The 21973-nt window shown below is 37.2% G+C and overlaps 1 protein-coding gene across 1 annotated transcript in view; it reads left to right on the top strand.

The window, feature by feature from the left end:
• The window catches only part of lama2 (laminin subunit alpha 2), a 630991-nt gene that overhangs the window by 7866 nt on the left and 601152 nt on the right, over positions 1–21973 (top strand).

Here is a 21973-nt window from a genome sequence, read left to right as displayed (position 1 = left end):
CTTTTTCTATGGACTTTCAAAGAAATTAGGCTTCAGGGATTATTTTAGGAATTTAAGAACCCCTGGAATACAGAACCACAGAACATAAGACTGAATGAAATCAGTATGGGCTGACTCATATCTATATATGCAGATTAACAAATAATTAATAGGATTATTTACATTTCACAGAAAACAAAGGTAGCAAATTAATTTCACATTTGCATCACCTGAAATGAAATTAATTCTTCAATTAATTTGTACTGCACCCTGGATCATCTCAAATCAGCAGTTCCTTTTCAATAATGATTAATTTGCATTAATACAGAAACACTGCAAAAAAGAGAGTGCCTACAAGTTGTTTTAAAAATAAGACCCATGTCTCTCATACATGGCAAAATAAAGCAATATTTGCACCAACGTATGAGAGTAAGTTTTTTTTTTTAAAAAAAATAGCAATTTAAAAGTAAGACAAATATGAATTCAAGGGATCACCTCCAATTAATTACCCAGCCGCTTCTTCAAAATTTAATCTATTCCCCTTCAGTTAATTTCACTCCTATCAATTGCTATTATGTACATAAATGAAGTTCAAATGAAATCAATTACAAAATAGAGGATCATTTACCCATGCTTCTCATTGTCGACGACACCAATGTCCAATTGAAGTTATTCTTGTTCTGCATCTTTTTGTCTCTTACATATATTTTTCAGTTCAGTCAAGGAACTGCTGAAGTTCTGATTTCTGACCTTTCTTTAATTATTTAATCAGTCAGTTCTATCCAATTTATATCTTGCCTTTCTCTCAGAAGAAAAATCAAGACAGCTTACAATTTAGTTTAAAACAGTTAAATGACAGTACAGTTAAAAACAATAAACAAACAATCCTATTAAGACAGATGTAAATAATTTTAAATTGAATCATCACACTCGTTTGGAAAGCATTTAAATTGTTATCGATTATTTTATTGATGATTTTGTTGTTGAAGGAAAATAAATAGATTGCAATTATTTTAAACATGTAATTTTCAATGAAATAGTTTTTACAATGTTACTCCCAAATATTGTATTACTTATTATAGCATCTTCAGTACTGTTTGTAATTTAAAGATTGTTTGTAATATTTAAAGACAGTGTTAAGATCCAGATATGTTCCTGCTAAGATCTCCAAATACGGAGCCACATGTTGCAATAAATGGGAGGCCACAACTGAAATTTCAGTTCCTTTATAAAGTTATTGTCATCCTACTGATGTGTGCATTAGGCCTGTGCAATCAATAAAAAAATGTTTCAATACTCATTGAGAAATGTGGGAGTGGGAGAAAATCATTTCTAAAGTGTTTAAAAAATTTGATGGGGTCCTCATCATAGCTATAATGAGTTAACTACTTTTTTGTTACTTCTTGTTAAGTGATTGTGCCAATGGAAAAACTTCAGGGGCTCCTGGAATACTGCGTCCAATTCTTGGCACCACAGTTGAAGGGAGATGTTGACAAGCTGGAAAGCGTCCAAAGGAGGGCAACTAAAATGATCAAAGGTCTGGAGAACAAGCCCTATGAGGAGCGGCTTAAAGAGCTGGGCATGTTTAGCCTGCAGAAGAGAAGGCTGAGAGGAGACATGATAGCCATGTACAAATATGTGAGGGGAAGTCATAGGGAGGAGGGAGCAAGCTTGTTTTCTGCTGCCCTGCAGACTAGGACACGGAACAATGGCTTCAAACTGCAGGAAAGGAGATTCCACCTGAACATTAGGAAGAACTTCCTCACAGTGAGGGCTGTTCGGCACTGGAACTCTCTTCCCCAGACTGTGGTGGAGGCTCCTTCTTTGGAAGCTTTTAAACAGAGGCTGGATGGCCATCTGTCAGGGGTGCTTTGAATGAGATTTCCTGCTTCTTGGCAGGGGGTTGGACTGGATGGCCCATGAGGTCTCTTCCAACTCTACTATTCTATGATTCTATGATTCCTTTCTCCCTCATTGTTAGACCTATTGGCATGAAACTGCCTGCAATTATAGAACACATTTACCACTGTTAGTCCATCAAATTTCAGAATGTTTCACTCACTCACAGATTTTTGGGGAATTTTCAAATTTTTTACAAATTTTAAAAAACGACAAAAGCTATCTCCTTGAATTTTCTATGCAATGACACAAGATAACAGGGAATAATTCCCACAAGTTTCAGAAATATTCATACATTTACTGATTTATGGGAATTTTTTCCAAGTTCTGACCAAAATGGGTTTTTAAAAAAAGCCACAACAGCTATCTCATTGAATGTCTTTGACCAATAGAACTTCAATTTAGGGATTTCTTCCCAGATTTACTTACTAGTATTGAAATATCAGTCAGTCCTCCTTTTTGCAGATTCAACAACATATTAGAACTCTGGCTGCTGTTAGGAGAGACAGATCTCTCCCCTATCCTAATTGGGGCTTTCTGATGCTGAACAGAATTCCGGGAAATGTAGTTTAGGGCAGGGCTTTTTGAATTCTCTACCATAGGGCTCCTCGCCTTCCCAAACTACATTTCCCAGAATTCTGTGCTCTCTCAGGGCGTTTCCAGACAGCACTATATCACGGGTTTTAAACAGGGGCAAAAAAATCCCAGGACTTCAGAAGAAATCCACATACAGATCTGTTAGTCCTGGGATTTCTGCCTCTGTTGTCCAGACTTGCTGATTTGTTCTGAGATTTAGAGGCTCCCAAGATGGCCACCATGAGACTTCCGCTGGAAGCCTTGGAGATTAAAAAAAAAAAGGCGCAATGCGGACATGCAAAAGTTCCGTTCTTTGTCCTTGCTAGAGAAACTGTGCCCTCCAAACGTTTCATAAAGTATCTGTCACACAAATAAACTTCATGGGGTAGGACCACTATTGTCCAACTCAGCAGTACACAATAAAACAGGAACACACAACTATAAGTCAGGAACAGAACTTTGTCATTATCTACTTTTTTTACAACCTGGCTGCCTGGCCATCTGACCAGACAGATTTGGTTGTGTACTTGTGGCATTGAACAACAGGGTGCTGTTCCTGACTTCTACATGGCTTTTCCTATTAGCCACCTGGATGACTTTGGCTGTCAGTATTTACATTCCTCTCCAGCACATCCATGTCCCAACAGCCAATAGTAAGTTTTTGCCATTTACTGAACTGTACCCATGTTGTTAGCATTCACCCAATGAGGAACCAACATGTATAACCCAGCAACATCATCCTGTTGTTTCCTGGCACAAGTACACCATGAAACCTGTCTGCACAGATGACCATACAACAAGTTCTAAGTAATTACAGTAATGATGGCATTCTGTTCCTGGTTTGAAAGTGTCAGTTCCTGTGTCATTGTGTACTACTTACTGTGAAAGTACTTCTTGCACCCCAGAAACTTCATTTTTTTGCCATAAACTTAACTAAACAGGTGAAAGATGGAGTTCCTCTTCCCAGGCCAAAATTTTTGCCTTATACTCAAGTGTAACCTTCCTTTTAGGAACCAACCAATCAGGAACAAGCATCTAAAACCCAGGAACAAACCCAGATAAAAAAATCCTGTGATTTCCGATTGCAGGAACATACAGATATGTGAAAATCCAGATATTCAGGCAAAACTCGCAATATTCCCGTGCCTGGAACTCTTGCGTATTTGTAGCTGTTGCTTCTGGGTTTACAGTGAACTGAGTCTGGCCAGCCTCCTGGTTGTTGCGAGAGCTCCTGGGATAAATGTGCAGTCAGGATGGACCCTCAGTCTCTTTCCCAGCTCATCCCCACCCTCTTGCTTTTCTCTCCTCATGGCGAGAAGCAGCCTATCTCTTTTTAATTTAAAGAGGAGTGGCAGCCTTGCTGACTTTGCCTTGCTTGCGCTGACTTCCAAGCATTACAGAATTCATACGAAAAAGTATTGGTTGAGTTTTGATTCTTAAGTTTTTGTGTGGGTCCCCCCATGTTTCTTAAGATCTGTTTGTATATACAAAACTTACAAATTACATACGACTTACTATTTAAAAATGAATATTTGCACACCCCGAATGTGCATTGAAACTTAGTTACATCATAATATAACCATGTTACACTGATGTTTAAATGTCACATCCACATCATTACTTGCCACTATTAAGGACAGATGAACATTTATTTTTGTGAATTCATGCTTTTGGAAACACTTTCTAACACAAGAAGAGCTGTACTAATCAGACTAAAGTTCTTTTAAGTTCATTATTCCTTTCTTTAGTGGAAGTATGCAAGAGAAGAGAGAGGACTCAACTTCAGGAAACAGTTTTCTAATTCTTTGTTCATTTTCCACAAAAGGAAGAGATTCTTTCAAGGAATGCAGGAGCCTGTTCTTTGTGGGGGACCTTTGGCCCGCCAGATGTTTTTTGTGCTAGTATGTATTTGTGGTAAAGAAAGAAAGGAGTTGTGTAAGAGCAACATCTGGTAGACAACATGTTTCTGGCAGACAACATGTTTCCCATTCACAGTCTACTGTATATACTCCACTATAAGTCAAGAAATTTTAATCTAATTTTTTACCCCAAGTACTTGGAAAACTTAGCCACAGGCCACTGCTGGTTCCATAGAACTTAAAGCCAACTCATCCAACTCAATGGAGAAGGAAAGAGGAAGCAGAGACTGCCAAAAAGGTGCTATATCACACCTCAAGAGGAGAGGAGTTTGTTGGGTTGCTTTTCAATTATCTGCTTTTTCAATCCCTCAGTCTTCTCCGAAGTTACTAAAAATACATTCTGCCCTGCTTAAAGCATACAGAAATTGGCCCACCCAGTTTGGAGGTGAAGGAAAGGCACGAGAGCTCTCTTTGTATGCCTCAAACTGAGATGAATTTATTGAATTTCTTTTTGGTGATCCACTCGCTCCCCCCCCCCCACACACACACACCAGCAGCATGGGCTCCCTGGAAACCATTCAAAATGATTGCCTAAGATGAAGCTCCTGGTGGGGATGGGGATAGGGATGTTGAGGTAGCTCGGATTTCTGCCCATAATCCTGAAAGCACTGACTAACTGAATGAGGGGGGAGAGGTACCAAGCCAACTTACACTTTGCAAGTAGCACTCACATAATCCCAAGTGAACCTCTGTAGTTGACTTGGTGCCCTTCACCCTACTTTGCAAGCAGCGTAAGCAAGCGATCCAAAGTGAAACTCTGTAGATAAGAACTGTCAAACCCCCCCTATTTCAACACTTTTAAGTTACAGACAATACTGAAGTTTTCACTTATATGTGTTTAATATTTCAATAAATCCTACAATAAGCCTATGATCAATCCTATGGTTATTATAGTAATATAAAATAGAATTATAACTTCGTACTCTTTGCAAAATTAGTTCTGAAAAGAACACTTCTTACAAGGCATCGTTCAAACTGAATGTTATTGAATGTGCAAAGCAATCCAATAATTGTGTCTCTGCAAGAGAATTTGACATCAATGAAAAACGCGTTAGAGACTGAAGGAAACAGGCTGAACTACAAGGAGTGCTGAAATCAAAGAAAGGACTGCGTTGTGAGCCCGTGTCTTTTCAAGCAATGGAAAATGAACTGAATGACTGTGCAACAGAATGCTAACAAAATGGCTACATTATGACTCACTTGAACATTCAGATAAGGGTGCTTCAGATAGCAAAAAAGGGAGAAAACATCAACCTGATATAATGCAGTTTAAAAGATGGACTGGTTATGGATTGTTTCTTTCTCAGTGAATAATGATCTGGCATAAAGTGCCTAAAGAGTTGGATGGAAAGGTCATTTTGTTCCATCAATTTATTATAAAGCAGAGACAAAATTTGACTTCTATATGGCTAACATTGATAATATGGACAAAACTTCAATCGTGTTTCAGGTGCCTAGTAATCAAATTGCAAGTGCTGGTGAGAAACCATACTTGTGAAAACATTCAATCATAAAAAAATCAATTTCACTGTCATACTGTCTTGGCACAGATGGCACCAAGCTGTGCCCAATGATAATATTCAAAAGGAAAACACCCCCCCCCCCCCCAAATTAACAATTCTAGCAGGTGTGACTATTCATGTTCACCCCAAAGGCTGGATGGATGAGGGAACTCAATTGTGGCTGTGTGGTGTAGACCACTAGGCACAGGGCTAAGAACACAAGTATGGGATATGTGTCACACACATGTAATTAAGGATGTAAAGGATGGAGCAAAGAAAATAGTGACTATGTCAGTATGATTCCAAGCAGCCATCAGATGTTGGTTTCAGCAACCCTTTCGAGGAGCAACTACACAATTTGTGACAAGAATAGATGCGTTCTAGTCAAATAAAAAGAGAAAACCTGATGAAGCCAGACACTGATTTGGTAGTGAAATGGGTAAAGTGCACTTGGGATCCAGTTCTACCAGAAATGGTGAAAAAGTTTCTTTTTCTTTTTCATGTCAGGAGAGACTTGAGAAACTGCAAGTCACTTCTGGTGTGAGAGAATTGGCTGTCTGCAAGGACATTGCCCAGGGAACGCCCGGATGTTTTTGATGTTTTACCATCCTTGTGGGAGGCTTCTCTCATGTCCCCACATGGAGCTGGAGCTGATAGAGGGAGCTCATCCATGCTCTCCCCGGGTGGGATTCGAACCTGGCAGCTTTCAGATCAGCAACCCATCCTTCAAATCACAAGATTTTAATCCACTACGCCATCGGGGGCTCCATAAAAGTTTTATTGAAATGCGGAATTAGGAATGCTATGGATGGTACAGAAGAGAACACCTATGAATAGTCAGCTAGATAACAATGTAATAGATTAAGGTAGCACAGATGACATTTATGCTGATGATGTCACTAAAGAACAGTTCCACTGTTTATTCAGATATTCTGGCAATGAGAAATTGGGCTTTGAAAATTTTGAAAAACGCCGTTATGAGTATTTATGAGCTTTTCTATGATCTGGGCTAAAATGAGGCAAAATATTGAATTAAATTTAAATGCTGGAATTAATGTTATGTATTTTCCTTTTTTTTTTTTGCTTTCTCCTTTACATCCTTTGTTACAGGCCCCTAAGTTCAACCCTAAACCTATCCATAGGTCTTAGTAAAGTCTATAATGGTAAATTAGTACTTCCTTAAGGGATGTCACAGAATTTACCTGTTGGAGATGCAGATACTAAAGTTGCATGACTACTAATAATATACCTACTACAAAATTAATGGATCTAAATGAATTCAGCTTGTAATAGATTTATATTGATTTTGGTCTTAATATTATGATCATGCATCATTGCCCTTATAGCAGTGAATCATAGAATCATATTTAGAATCATAGAATAATAGAGTTGGAAGAGACCTCATGGGCCATCCAGTCCAACCTCCTGTTTTGGACTGGATGCTTTGAAATGCTTCATCACCTCAAAGATCATCCTTAAAAAGAATCTAATATTGTAATTAAGGAAATTTCATATTAGAAATGCATATGGTATCTCAAATTGATAGTTCAAAGTTAAGTAACCAATTAAAAAACCCGAAAAAGTCAAATTTGATGCTTCATTATTGCTGTTGCTTGAACACTACCATTTTATCAGTTTGTACATTTTCTTGAGTCACTTCATTTCATGTCTCACTATAAAATATAATATATGTTTAGTGACAGCAGTTTTCAGATGCTGTCCAATGATTTTTTTTCTTGCTCCATGAAATGTGGAGATACACATTTGGCTGTTTTGGCTGAATGTGTTTAAAAGTTGAGAAAATGTAGTAAACAATTGACAATAAATTTACAACAGAAATGGATGTAGCAAAAGTATTTGGGCAGGAATGACAAAGAATGTTTATTATTCATGGTGAGATTTCACAATAGTTCACTGGCACAGGATTGATGCAGCTGCTGTAGGCCTTGTAATGACATTAGGCTCTGACTCAAAGGGATGTGTTGCAGTAGATTCTGGCATTGAACACAGCCTTGTGAAATTTGTATATATGATGCTGGTGTGGTACTCACAGAGGAAAAGCTTGTAATGTAACTAGATAGCTGAGACCTGTCATCAGTAAGATCAACATACTCTCAAATTAAAAGATTTCATCTTGACCTACACCGTATATATTAATTATAAATAAACATAAAAGTAATGCTATGATGTTACCTCATTATATAAAGGTGAGGGATGTGAAATAATTCCTAAGAATATTAGTCTGCCACTACAGATGGAGGACAATCTCATCATCCTAACTACTTGGCTTCAACACTGCTGCTCCATGTAGGTAATTTCCTATGCAATACCTTCCACCATTCTGAACTTTCTACATGGTTAGACAGGTGTGATAAAGGTCATAAATAACTTATAGCCATTTTAGACATAAACTCAGCAATGATGTGCCAACAATGCATCAATTGACATAATAATGACTTCTGGTACAAGGCCCACTTACAGGGAAGGTAAATGGGCAGGAAAGGAAGCAGTAACTGTCATTTTTTCCCTGTGCTCGCAACACTGTTTCATCTGTTAACATCTTTCTACATCTTTCAAATACACACTGAAAATATTGACTGGCTCCATATTTATGAAAACAGTGTTTGTTTCATAAGACAGGTCCCTTTTTTGGGTTGATATGGTAGCTCAAAAAATGGACATAAAGACTGCTTTAACATGTGTTCCAAAACTGTTTGGAAGAAAAGTGGCTCGTATCATTAGGATTTCTGACTGTCTTTACATTTTATCCTGCATAAAAGAGTGTGTTTGGCTGTGTGCTTTCTCTTGCTTGTGTAACAAATGTGCCAAAGCTAGCAATAGAGATTCCTAGCCACGAATTCCTTGGTTCAACTAGTGTTTCAGTTTGGGTTTTAATTGTAGTTTTCATTTTAACCTTTTAGATGATTATATTTTTTCTGAAAGTATCTTTATGCTATAATTTCAGGAAGCCTTGAAAAAAGCTGCTATTAAAAGGTAGGATAGAAATACGTAAAAGCCCAATCAAAACCAAACACAAAACTTCATCCGAACAGCCTGTTTCACCTACCAACTGTGTTTCCATTTTTATCTGAATGATGTTTCATAAAAAGTGTGGTAGTGAATTCACTTATTAAAATTGTCCTATAAATTCTACCAGGTGAGCCCAGCCATGACTATTGGCTTTGCTGCTTATTTGTTAATATCTCTTGATGAAAGAAAATGTGTTACTAAAATAAATAAGTAAACTTACAGACTGGAAAAGAATGTGCTTCTTTTTAAGTCTGTCAGGACATAATGTTTCTTTGAAATGGATTGTTGTAGCTTGGAAACAAAATCTTGTAAAATAGTATAATTGATTCCAGAATAGGTGTTCAGTTAGTTTAATGTTTTACAAAAGATGCATTTTGTCTCTCTGCCATCATACTGGTCATACAACAGGCATGTAAAATATTTGCTGGTTTGAGAGTGGGTGGGTTGGGGGCTATTATGTGCACAGCCTATACTTATTGATTATTCATACAGCTGCTGTCTTTCTCTCCCCCAGCTATAATACAGACAACACATTATAATGTGTTGGTTGAGACCTACGTGTCATGGTAGCTACTAAAGGAGAGGCTTCAGTGTCAGCTTGTCCAACTGAAAGCTAACAAAATAACTGTGTAATATTGAACACTATCTGAATAGTTTACAAAAATGGTTTCACTATATAGATCATCATATTGCATATTTGCATACATTCTGCGTACAATGTAGAATGCATTTCAAAAATGACAGATTCCGTGCCTCTACAGAGACCCCTCTATTTTCTTCCCTAGTTAGGAAGGTGTAGGCTGTATTGTAAACTGCTTCTCCTGGAATTGTCCATTTTGGAGTTGAAGGGTGTAGAGGAAGGCTGGAGAGAAGCAAAATTAGCACATTAATATTGGAACTCTTTTTACAAGAGACAGATGAACCAAAGGACAAGAAGAAGAAGCACAAGGTAGAACAAAGTAAGCAAAGATTTGGTTCAAGCAAAACTTCTTCCTACCCCTCAAAGACTTTTTATTAGTTAATCCTGGGGGCAGTGAGGATTTGGACTTTTATTGTTTATTAAATTATTGTTAACCGTTCATCTGTGCCATCCCAATCTGTTCTCTGCTAGATCAAGGCACCTTCCACATAAACAGCTTATGGGGGCAGAACAACAAATGACAACAGGATATTAAAATGACTGTGCCTCTGCATTTTGAGATGTATAGTTGCCCACCCATGTTTATGGTTTTGACTTGCATATTTGATTATTTACAGATTTGATTAAAATGTTCCCCCTCGGAATCTGTAGGTCCTCCAGAATGACTCTGGCCAACATTCACTGGAGGACCTAGAAATTTCCAGAGAATACAATCCTCTTAGCATTTGTACGTCCTCCTATGTGATGGCCAACTTCCAGCAGAGGTTTACCATAGATTCAGGGTGGAGGATCTAATGATTCCTAGAGTGCTATTTTTCAGGTTAGAAAGAATTTTCTTTATCTACATTTTCCCCCATTTCATGGGACTCTTGCACCTCTAGCCCCAATGAATGTATGTTTCGTACATCACTACGTCTCTATAGTTTATTTATTTATTTACAACATTTATATCCCGCCCTTCTCACCCGAAGGGACTCAGGGCGGTGTACACAATGGGCAACAATTCGATGCCTACACATAATTAAAACATAGCAATGAAAATCCAATTAAAACAATTAAAACAAAATAAAAATATAAAACATATGGTTAAAAATCCGTTCATCCAAAATCCTCGTGCTGTAGCCATAAATCAGTCCGGGTCATCTTTATCATTTAATCTTCGAAAGCCTGGGCACATAGCCATGTTTTCAGGGCTTTTCTAAAACTCAAAAGGGTTGGGGCTTGTCGTACATCTCTGGGGAGGGTGTTCCACAACAGAGGAGCCACGATCAAAAAGGCCCTGTCCCTTGTCCCCACCAGCCATGCTTGTGAGACAGGCGGGACCGAGAGCAGGGCCTCACCAGATGACCTTAGGGATCTTCCTGGCTCATAGGAGGAGATACGTTCGGACAAGTTATGCCTCCTGATGTTGACCTCCCAAGCCATTTCAAGCAATATACTCCCCCTCCCAACTGTTTCCATATCATTGGACGGGGGGGGGGGGGGGGGAGGATAAGCAAAGATGTTCACAGTGTTTCCAGGTCCAGGGAAATAGCTGGGCATGTCTCTAATGATTTCTCCAGTCTCCAATGACAAACAAATGGCTTTGTTAGAAGGGGATTATATTATTTAAATGCAGGGGTTGTTGTCATTTGTGTGTGTGTGTGAGGGGGCGGGGTTAATTTTTTCCCCACCAGCACTATAGAATGAAGACTGTTTTCTGCCAATCATTTGAGTTGCTCCTGCAGAATTCTGGGAAATGTAATTCAGGGTGGAGCCTTTGGAATTCTTAGCTAGAGAGGTCCTCGGCTTCCCTAAACTACATTTCCCAGAATTCTGTATAAGTAGATCATTCAATTGGCCTCCATTCTATAATGCTGTTGGGAAAACATCCTTAGTCGTTGGACTGTCTGACCTCTAGTAATATACAATAGCACATGTTAGCATAAATTAAGCTGGTGCTATCAATAATAATAATAATAATAATAATAATAATAATAATAATAATAATAATAATAATAACAACTCTTTATTTGTATTCTGCCCTATCTCCTGAGGGGAAACAAGTATGATTGAAAAACCATATTGATAAGATGGAACTAATGGGCAAAAAGATCCAGTTGCTTATGAAAGTTTACAGTATCTAAGATAATGATTGTATTCAACCATGTTTAGAATCTCTAATAATACATATGAGGATCTTTAGGTTCTTCATTAGCACTTTACAGTTTTGAGATCGAATATTGCTGTTTTATCTTTTATTGTTTTTACCAGGGGGTACTGTGAATATATGATGTTGTGTTGACTGTTTATTGTCTATGTTTTGTTTTGCACTTGTATTTTGCTTGTCACACCTTGAGTGTTCTGTGAGCTGCTCCAAGTCCCTCTGGGAGATGGTGGTGGGATATAATTAAAAGTTTCTTATGATTATTATTAAATGAAGTCAAAAGCTATTGGAGTTAGTGACTGTAAGTAAGAAATCCTAGAGCAGGACAAATGTAAGCAATTAATATAGGATATGTAGTTTGCAACAAAATCAACTTTGATGAAAGACTTAACCAGCTATGGAATGGTGAAGCAAAAGGAGACATTAAACTGAGATATAGTCAATTAAACCCAGCATTTTAATCACGAATATTACTTCTGTAGCATGCTGATGCCACAGGCAAAACAGCTTTCAATATGTTTAATGGCCAATATTGTTTTTTTTCCATTTCTAGTTTTATCCATTTATACCTTTGATTGTAGTAATTTTTTCATTCTTCAAACTAAAATATCAATATATCATATAATTATATTATTTTGTATTACAGGAAGGAGAAGATCAGACATGACTACACTTACCATTTGGTACACTGGGATAATTTTAGTTATTTATATAATTAATGATTTCTGGCTAATCCAAAGCAAAGAATTGGAATGGCTTGAAATTTTTGACAGAATATATAGTTCAGATTAAAATAGGAGATAAAAGTACACCAGTAAAAGAAAGAAACTGCAGCATGGTTTCATCAAAGTGAGATTTGGTAAGCATTTGAATTTCCACATGAAATAAAGAAACCAGATACAAGAAAATGGATCTAAAGGACCTTTCCCTGACTAATTTATTTATAAGAACTTCTGGAATAACCTGTGAAGGAAAAATCACCCTCAGATTTAATCTATAAAACTTAACTCATGGTCTATTAGCCACCTACTGAGAACTGTTCCTGGGCCAGGTGTCACTCTCTCTGATCACCTCCAAGGACAGATGGGTACCAAAGTTTCTGAAGGATGTCCAAAATTCTTTGACTGAACCTCTCAGCTGATCATAACTGGAAGGCCATCCTGAGGGTGTTTCCTCCCAGATCTCAGAGATTTTTTAAGAGTGAGAACCCTCATCCCCTAAACAATAACTATAAGATTTCCTTTTTTAATATAACTAGAACATCTGGAGTATTTCCTTCTATTTTCTACTACAAGTTCCTACCATACTATACTCTGCTTGACATATTATTTACCAAATACAGGCAGTTACAAACATCTGACTTACAAACGAATCATAGTTAACAGGAATGAGACAACAGGAAGTGAGAGAAATCTATGCATTGGAAAAGAAATTCACTCCTGAAAAAGTTATCACAGGGAAAAGGTGTCTCCACTGAAGCTCTACCACCAATCCTTGTTTACACAACTAGCTAAATTTTTCAAAATCCAATGATCACAGGGACAGAAAGTGAACCCTTTTGAAACAGGGGCATAGACAGCAAAACAGACACTACAGGGGTGTTAACCCTTCTGTGTGTGTGTTTGTGTGTGCAATTCTGACATACATACAAAATTCAACTTCAGAACAAACCTACAAAACCTATCTTGTTCATAACTTGGGAACTGTCTATATCCCTACAATTTGTAAATGAATGATGTTGTATGTGTGTGCGCGTGCGCGTGCGTGTTCCTTCAAGTCACTTTAAAGAATATAACATGCTGGGACTTTCTCCACCTGATTTTGCTGCAACATAGATGCCCATGGTACCTATCCTATCAGGTATTAAGATTCAGCTTATCTGGATGAGGAGATGTTTGCCAAATGGAAAGGAAGCTGAGTGCCATCTAGCATAACCACCTGTGATGGTTTCAGAAAGTAGCTCACTTCGCTAGTAGAGTTGTGTGCGGTATCCATTTTTCCCATTTCTTTAGTTTCCTTTGGTACTTCGGGAGCACGAAATGGGAACCCCCTCCCGGTACAAAAATCAGATCACCCCAAAAGCAAGCGTGAGCCAATCCTGGCTTCAGGCCTGCTTTTCAGAATCACAGTTTAATTTTTATTATTCCCCCAGCAAACAAAAAGTAAACCCTCATTCCCTGAAAACTACTTTCCTCTTCCTTACCTGGAATTGGGAAGCCTCCTTAAAATGCCTTGGAATTGAAAGAATGCATGGCTGGCTGGCATGGTGTAGCCCGGGAAAGAAAGTTCAGGCACCTTCCAGTGCCTGCAGCTGAGTGCATCCTCTAGAGTAAGAATTTCTCATTTCCAAGGAGAATGTGTGTATGGCGGGCAAGTCCAGAAAGTGTGTGCGCCTGCCAGTGCCTGCAGCTGAGTGCCTCCTCTAGAGTAGAAAGAAACAGCAGGTAAGAAGCAGCCCCCTTAATGTGTGCAGGATGGGGAGTCCGGGGAGCCCACCTATAACGAGTTGATAGAAAATGAATCTTTTGGCACTCCAGAGCAAAAACAGATATCTGCCCTCTGGAGGCTCCCAAAAAACGGGTCAAGGCCCCAAACAAAAACGGGGACACGGTCAAGGTTTAACCCAAATGCACAACCCTATTCTCTAGAGATAAAGCCATGTTAGGGGAAGATAATTGTCACCACAATGTATTGGTCAAATATGTTGACTGCTGTATCATCAGCTTTCCTTAAAAATGTTTCAACATGCAAATATTTGATGCAAATGCAAATCATGTTGATTCAGTCAAATATATAATATGTATATTTAGTTTGGGGAATATTGTGTTGTGGATAGTTCCATTTTTGGCTATCTTTGAGAGACAGGGAATAAAATAATAAGTTGTGCCCCCATACTGCTTTTGGTATGAATGATGATGATATATTCTGGAGACATAAAGACCTATCAAGTTGCATTAGGTATTTTTCATGTCACTTGTAATTTTATCATGACTTATAAATGTAACTGATTCAAAAATAATTAAAATATTTGTGTTGGGTAACACAGGATACATTTTTTAAAACTAAAAATCTCAAAATTCATCACAATAAAATGCATAGGATTTGTAACCTCAAAAAGAGATTTTCAAAAAACATTTGTATCGCCTCTCTATTTTCATCTTATAATAGCAGTGACTGCCTCTAGGCAGGGTAATTTTCATGTATTTATGATTATCTTCCCTAGGAAATAGCTGACTATATTACCAAGAGACACCAGCTCTCCACAGGCTGGCTATTAATCTTCTAGAAATGACCAGGGATTTGATAGTGATAGCTTAATTGTATGAAAACAATATTTTTTTCTGCATTTTGTCAGCCATTATAGCTCCCTGATGGTGGTGCTAGACTTTTTTTTACCTATATCGACAGTGTCTGTTGAAAGAAAAACAGCAATCATTAATTGAACAATGTATTTTTAAAACCATGAGAGCATAATAAGACTGATGAAAATCACTCCAATAATAAGAAGGATCACTGCCAATTGTGGCAGTAGAACTGTAAAAATGAAGTTGTTATTGTGGCACAATATATTTCACCTATTATTCATGTTGTATATAAAGATTTGAATGATACATTGAAGAAAAAGATTAAAATATTATTATTATTATTATTATTATTATTATTATTATTATTATTATTATTATTTGATACACAACTAGATCAGTACACAGCAAACAAGATCACTATGCTCACACGTCGGACACATCCCAAGTGTCTAGGACTATGTGATATATTGGCAAATAATGATGTGCAGATCAGAGTAGGGTGGCCTTTTGCAGCTGACAGATGATAATTTTGTCAGTGCTGATTGTTTTCAAGTGCTGGCCAAGATTTTTAGGCACTGCACCCAGTGTGCCAATCACCACTGGGACCACCTTTACTGGCTTGTGCCAGAGTCTTTGCAGTTCGATCTTTAAATCTTTGTCTCACATCAGCTTTTCCAGTTGCTTCTCATTGATTCTGCTGTCACCTGGGATTGCAACATCGTCAAGCCATACTTTGTTTTTTTAACACAATCATGAGGTCAGAAGTATTGTGCTCCAAAACTCTGTTAGTCTGAATTCAAAAGTCCCAGAGTAGTTTTACATATTCATTTTCTGTAACCTTTTCAGAGTTGTGATACCACCAGTTCTTTGTCATAGGTAGATAGTATTTGTGGCACAAGTTCCAATGGATCATTTGAGCAACAGTATTATTCCTTTGCTTGAGATCGTCTGCGTGATCTTCTTGAAACTGCTGAGTATGTGATCCATCATTTTGTCTGCTTCCTTTTAGAGTCTACACTTGGGATCTATAGTAGACTTTTCAATTCTGGCTTTGATGGCATTTGTTCTAACTGCTTGTTCTTGGACTGCATGAATCAGGCCCTCGGTCTCCCTTTTCAAAGTTCCATTTGTGAGCCACATCCATGATTTTTTCCTTGTCAGTTTTGTTCTCAATTTTTCCCAGGAACTGTCCGTGGAGAGCCTTCTTTTGCCAGTTTTCTCTTCTGCTGTGCATTGTATTTATACAGTATTTACTCTTTGTCTTTTGCCTTTAAGCAGTTTTCTACTATAGACTTCCATCAGTGTTGGTTCTTGACTGTCTTTCACATAAGCTGCCAGTGCATGTTTCTCTGCCTCTATTGCAGAAGCCTCTTCCTCCTGATTTTCTGGGCAGGTAAAGTCCGTCAACATCACTATGTTGGTGTAATGAGTAGTGGATTGTCTTTAGTTTTCTTATTTTTCTGTCTGTTACTACTACTACTACTACTACTACTCACTGGTGTGACCAATGGTGTTACTTATTTTCCATCAACATTCGAAATCTAGAAGAAAAAATCTATTTCCAGCACTATATATTCATTCCATTAATAAAACAAGTATCACAATGTAATATGATAATAATGTATGGCACAATGAATAAACACAAAATTAAGTACACGAGAACATAAAATTTTTTAAGTGTAACATCATCTTTGCCTGCGTAAAGAATTAGCCCATTCAGAAATGTTTTTCCTACCTTGAGCAATTTTGGAAGGACAAGCACTGTGTCTGGTACAATTTACAAGGTTAAAAACAGGCTGATTTTTCACACTGTGTGAAATTAGCTTGCTCCGGGGTGTTACACTGCTAATACTTGAATGAATAAAGCACAGAATAAATTATTGAGGAACAGGTCATTTAAGGACTATCAATTGTGATTTTTAGGGCATGAAAAGTTATATAGCGGCTCTTACTGAATAATAGAATTTTGTAAGCTTTTGAAAAGAAAGAGCACATATACTGAAGGTTCAAACTCTGGTACTATATTGGCTTGGATAACTGGTTTGTTATCAATGTGGCTGGTTCTTAAAATAATGTTTCACTATGACAAATAAACACAAAATCAAACCATTTAAAACATATCATTGAAATGATGTATTGTAATTATTTACTGGAGACATGCATTTCTTAATGAATAATCATTTGCTTGGAATCATTGCACATTTTTCTGGCTAGAATGAAAAATGTCAGCTGGACCTTGTGAACATCTGTTTCAAAACTCTGAAGAACAAATTTGTCCGGAATGTTCTCAGGTTGTACTCCATTAAAGGACTGATTTGTATCAGTGCATGTGTTTGTGCACTCTCTTTTTCCAAGCCATTAGACCTGCCATAGGTCCCTTCTACACTGCCATATAATCCAGATTATCAAAGCAGATAATCCACATCTGCTTTGAACTGGGTTATATGGCAATGTAGACTCATACAATCCAGTTCAAAGCAAATAATGTGGATTATCTGCTTTGATAATCTGGATTATATGACAGTGTAGAATGAGTCTTATACATTAGAAACATAAGACAAAGGCCCCTTCTACACTGCCATATAAAATCCAGATTATCTGATTTGAACTGGATTATACAGCAGTGTTGACTCATATAATCCAGTTCAAAGAAAATAATCTAGATTACATGGAAGTTTAGAAGGGACCAAAGATATCACTTATGGTGAGGGGAGATGCTGCTTCCTATGCTTTCTGTATTTGTACCCATGAGCAGGAGCACTGCAGCTACTGTCTCAAAGCAGAACTGAGAAGCTGGTGGCAAAAAATGAGACTGAAGCTCTCAGGGTACAAAGATGCCATTGCAGCTTCGAAAATGGAAGTGGACGGCTGGCCACAAAAAGTTTCAGGTTTTTAATGTTTACTGATTTTAGATTTCTGGCTAAGGGGGTCTCAACCTGTATTCTAGCTAGGTAAAGAACATAAAGTAATCAGTAGAAAGATAGGAAAAAATGAAAAAGAAAGAAACCTTTAGCAATTGTCTAAGGGCCCTTCCACACAGCCCTATATCCCAGAATATCACGTCAGAAAATCCCACAATATCTGCTTTGAACTGGGTTATCTGAGTCCACACTCAGATATTGTGGGATTTTTCTGCCTTGATATTCTGGGATCCAGGTCTGTGTGGAAGGGCCTTGAGCTTCTGATTATAGGAAGAACATCTTTTTTCTAACCTTTCTTTTACTTTCCTTCTAGTAGTCATTGCCTGCTACATGGGGTATAAAGCTCTTTCCCCTGTTGGACTTGTTGTTGTTCTAATTATTAGTTCATTTTTGTTGGCTTCACAGTCATATTAAGTCTTGAGAAAGGAAATGAAGGTAGTAACCTTAAGGATTGGGTCCCAGGGGGTATGCCCTTTTAAACTTTTAATAAACAAGTAGTAAATTTCATTTCATATAGCATGCTCAGGAAATTATAAATTAAAATCATTCTAGATATGCATCTGGATTTCGTTACTGGTCTCCCATCCCACCAACAGTAAGTACATCATGAGATAGTTGAAATCTGATAACATTACAGGCCTTCTGAGAGCACAGCATTCTCATCCGGAGCACAGTTTCCTGTAGTATTGCTGATATGCCAGATAAAATAAATGGGTGTCCAAAGTCAACCTCCATTATTGCTGCTCTCTTTTAGTTTTTGTCAGTACTGTGATTTGTTGTTAAACTTAACTTTACACAAAGCTGCAGAGGTGGTCCGGGATTTCCTACTTCTCTTAAGAGTTTTGCATTGATATGGAGTTTAGTTTTAAATGAATAGTAAATGCAGCTAACAGAGCTGCTCAGTCAAGATATTGTGGTTAATATTGTGTTTCTACTGTGGATATAGATATACAAATACTTTAATTCAATAGATGGATTCCCAAGTAGTTGTTCATTTTTAAATTTCTCCCTTGGAGATGACATGGTGATTTCTTTTTCCACCAGCCTGATGTTAATATTCCTGTGATTAGGCTTCTATACAATAACAATCACTGCCCCTTCCCCCAGTTTCTCTCTGGGCCCTTTCAAACAGCCATATAACCCAGAATATCAAGGCAGAAAATCCCAAAATATCTGCTTTGAACTGGGTTATCTGAATCCACACTGCCATATATTCCAGTACAAAGCAGATAATGTGGGGTTTTATTCAGCTGTGTGGAAGGGGACTCAGTCTCTCTCTCTCTCTCACATACACATTTTAAAATGTAGAACAAACAATATAGACTATAGGATACATTTAGATTCAATTCTGGAATCTCTTACCTATTTGGAATAGCTTCTCATTTCTCATATCATCATCAATACTGTTCTTTAGCAGGTCTAGCAAAATCAGTAAATATTCTTTTTGACACTCTCCAGTTGAAAGTAATCTATAAAACCCAACAAAGCCTTTTCAGTTTTATAGCCAGATTGAAAATAACCAGGAACAGATCTGTCATTCATGCAAATCCAGATTTACCCAATTTTACCATCAAGCATACCAAATGTGCAAAATGCTTTTCTGTTATTCATGAAGGCACTTATTAACTTTATTAATGCCAAATGGTAGCTGTTACAACTGTTGTTTGCCACGCTAGATATAAATCACACTGTACTTGCCTAACCATGGTTTGCTTTTATGATAGATTTCATAGACCATAGAATAACATAGTTGTACCAAGAAGATCGAACTTGTTCTATTTTGAAATATTATTTCAGCTATATTCACTTACCCAGTAATACCTACCTAGACTGAGTGAAGAATTATTTGTCAACATAAACCATATTGTGGATTTTAAATAGATTAGAAATGTTTTAGCTCATCCCTACTTGTAAGAGGGACTATGTCTTGGTTTGTAAAAGGAGCTCATCCTATTACAGCTTTCGTCTGTTTTTTTAAAAAATAATAATGGAAATTTGTATTATAATAGGCAGTCTAAACATTCTTTCGTTGCATTTCTAAATGTATTTTTAAAAATACATTTGGTACATAAATGAATTTTTATACAATTTCTGTGCCCAAACATTTGGACAAGTGTGAACAACATATGTTATGTAAGGTAGTCTGGGAAGTATTAGACATGCCATTTTGGTTTGAAAAAAAATCCTCGAGTGGTCTTATTTAGCTTCAAAAACAAGCTAAATTAATGTACATGAAAAAATATGTTTCAGTACAATAAAGGAACATACTGCTCTTATTGTATCAGTCTTTTAGGCCATTCTGTCCAGTATTATTCATGCTACCTGGCAGTAGCTTTACAGTTTCAAGCAGACTTCTTTCCTAGCTCTGGAAATGATAGACCCCAGATGTGGAAAGCATGTGCTCTGTTCCCGACCTGTGGTCTCAAGAGAAAGGAGAGATCAAGCATTAAGAAACAAATAAGCTGGGTAAAATAGGTATGACTGGATCCACTTTTTCTTTTCTTTTTTTCTTTTGGCAGGAAGAATCATAGTGTCCTTGTATTTGTGTAGCCTGACTGTGCGTCAACCTTGTTTTGGAATGAAGTAAGGCCAGCTGTAACTTTGGGTATCTTTTGAGAGTAGGTGTGGTTCATCATACCCGCTATCCCAGTAGGATGGCTTTTTTTATTTTGAATGAACTTGGCTGCCTTAAGTGAACTTGAGTGAACACAGAAAAAGTACACAGAAAAAGTACAAAATTTCCTTTGAGATCTTTTTGTTCTGTCTTCCTAGGACAGTAAGCCAAAAAGGAAGATCATTAGCATTAATGGTGTTGGACATGAGAAATAGCTCTCATGAGGAGGTTGTACTTTCTTCCTTCACAACAGGCGCTGGAAGGATATATGTTTCTTAATGCCACTGTTCTGAAAAACATAAGAGTCAGGCTCATGATTCAATAAAATATCCTGTAAAAGAACATGATGAAGCAACATTTAAAGAAGTCTCTTTCAACAGCATTTGAGTGTTTTCTGTGACTGATGGTGTACAAGTTAAAGCAGTGGGGAGTATAACATGTTGACTTGTCAAATGATCATTTAGCATAAGGTTATTGGACTTCCAGGACTGATGAATCAGAACATTATATTCTATAATGATTTTATTCTTGCAGGATATACTATAGTTCCAAATGATAGCATTGCTATCATTCTGTAATGCTTAATGAAATCATACAATCTGAAAAATACGTAAAAGCAAACCCACCAATTTTGTTTGTAAAATCCATGGTAAATAACCAGGAGAGTCATTATCTTCCAGATCTTACATTGTCTACCAGTTGGTTAACATATCCCAGGTATTCAAGTACCATTTTTGTTTCTGCACTCTCAGATGTGGTGAAAATTGAGCCTTTGTGACAATAGTTGCTGGTCTGTTGCAGACCCAAGATAACGCTGGCTGTTGTTGGGGACAAGATAAGCTAAATCATTGATCTTTCTCACTGTATGCCCACATTAAATGTAGCTATAGTTCTCAGCTTTATTACTTTCCTTCTACCAATGCCAAATATTGATTGCCAACCAAAGGTAGAAAAAAAGCAGTCTTCATTTTAAAATCAGACAAGATAGACTTTTCCACCACACTATAGTTAATCAAAATTTAAAATGTATAATAATAGTAACACAAATTTGTTGTGCTATGCTTTAAAATAACGAAATGGCCATTTTCCAAACTGTGTTAGACATGACATGTTTTTCAATGTTTAGGTTTGTACATTAACCAAAGGCACATAAGATTTAAACAAATATAAACTATTTCACAGCATTATAGCAAACATAGCATTCATGTTTATATATTTCCAAAGTAACAAATGAAGGAGTTCATGAACTGAGGTTAACACTTAATATTCAGTGTTGTTTCATGCTGATATAAGTCTTGAAGCTTGGTTGATAAAGTATCACAATTGATGATCTTTATGAATGAGGGTTTTACCCTTTAAACAAATTATCAAAGTCCCAAGCAAGAAAGAGTCTTCAGAATGTGCATTCAAAGAAAGCAAAAACAAAAACAACAAGGGTTCCC

The sequence above is a fragment of the Anolis carolinensis genome, chromosome 1, assembly GCF_035594765.1.
Source record: "Anolis carolinensis isolate JA03-04 chromosome 1, rAnoCar3.1.pri, whole genome shotgun sequence".
NCBI lineage: Eukaryota > Metazoa > Chordata > Lepidosauria > Squamata > Dactyloidae > Anolis > Anolis carolinensis.
This window is presented reverse-complemented; position numbering and strand designations above follow the sequence as displayed.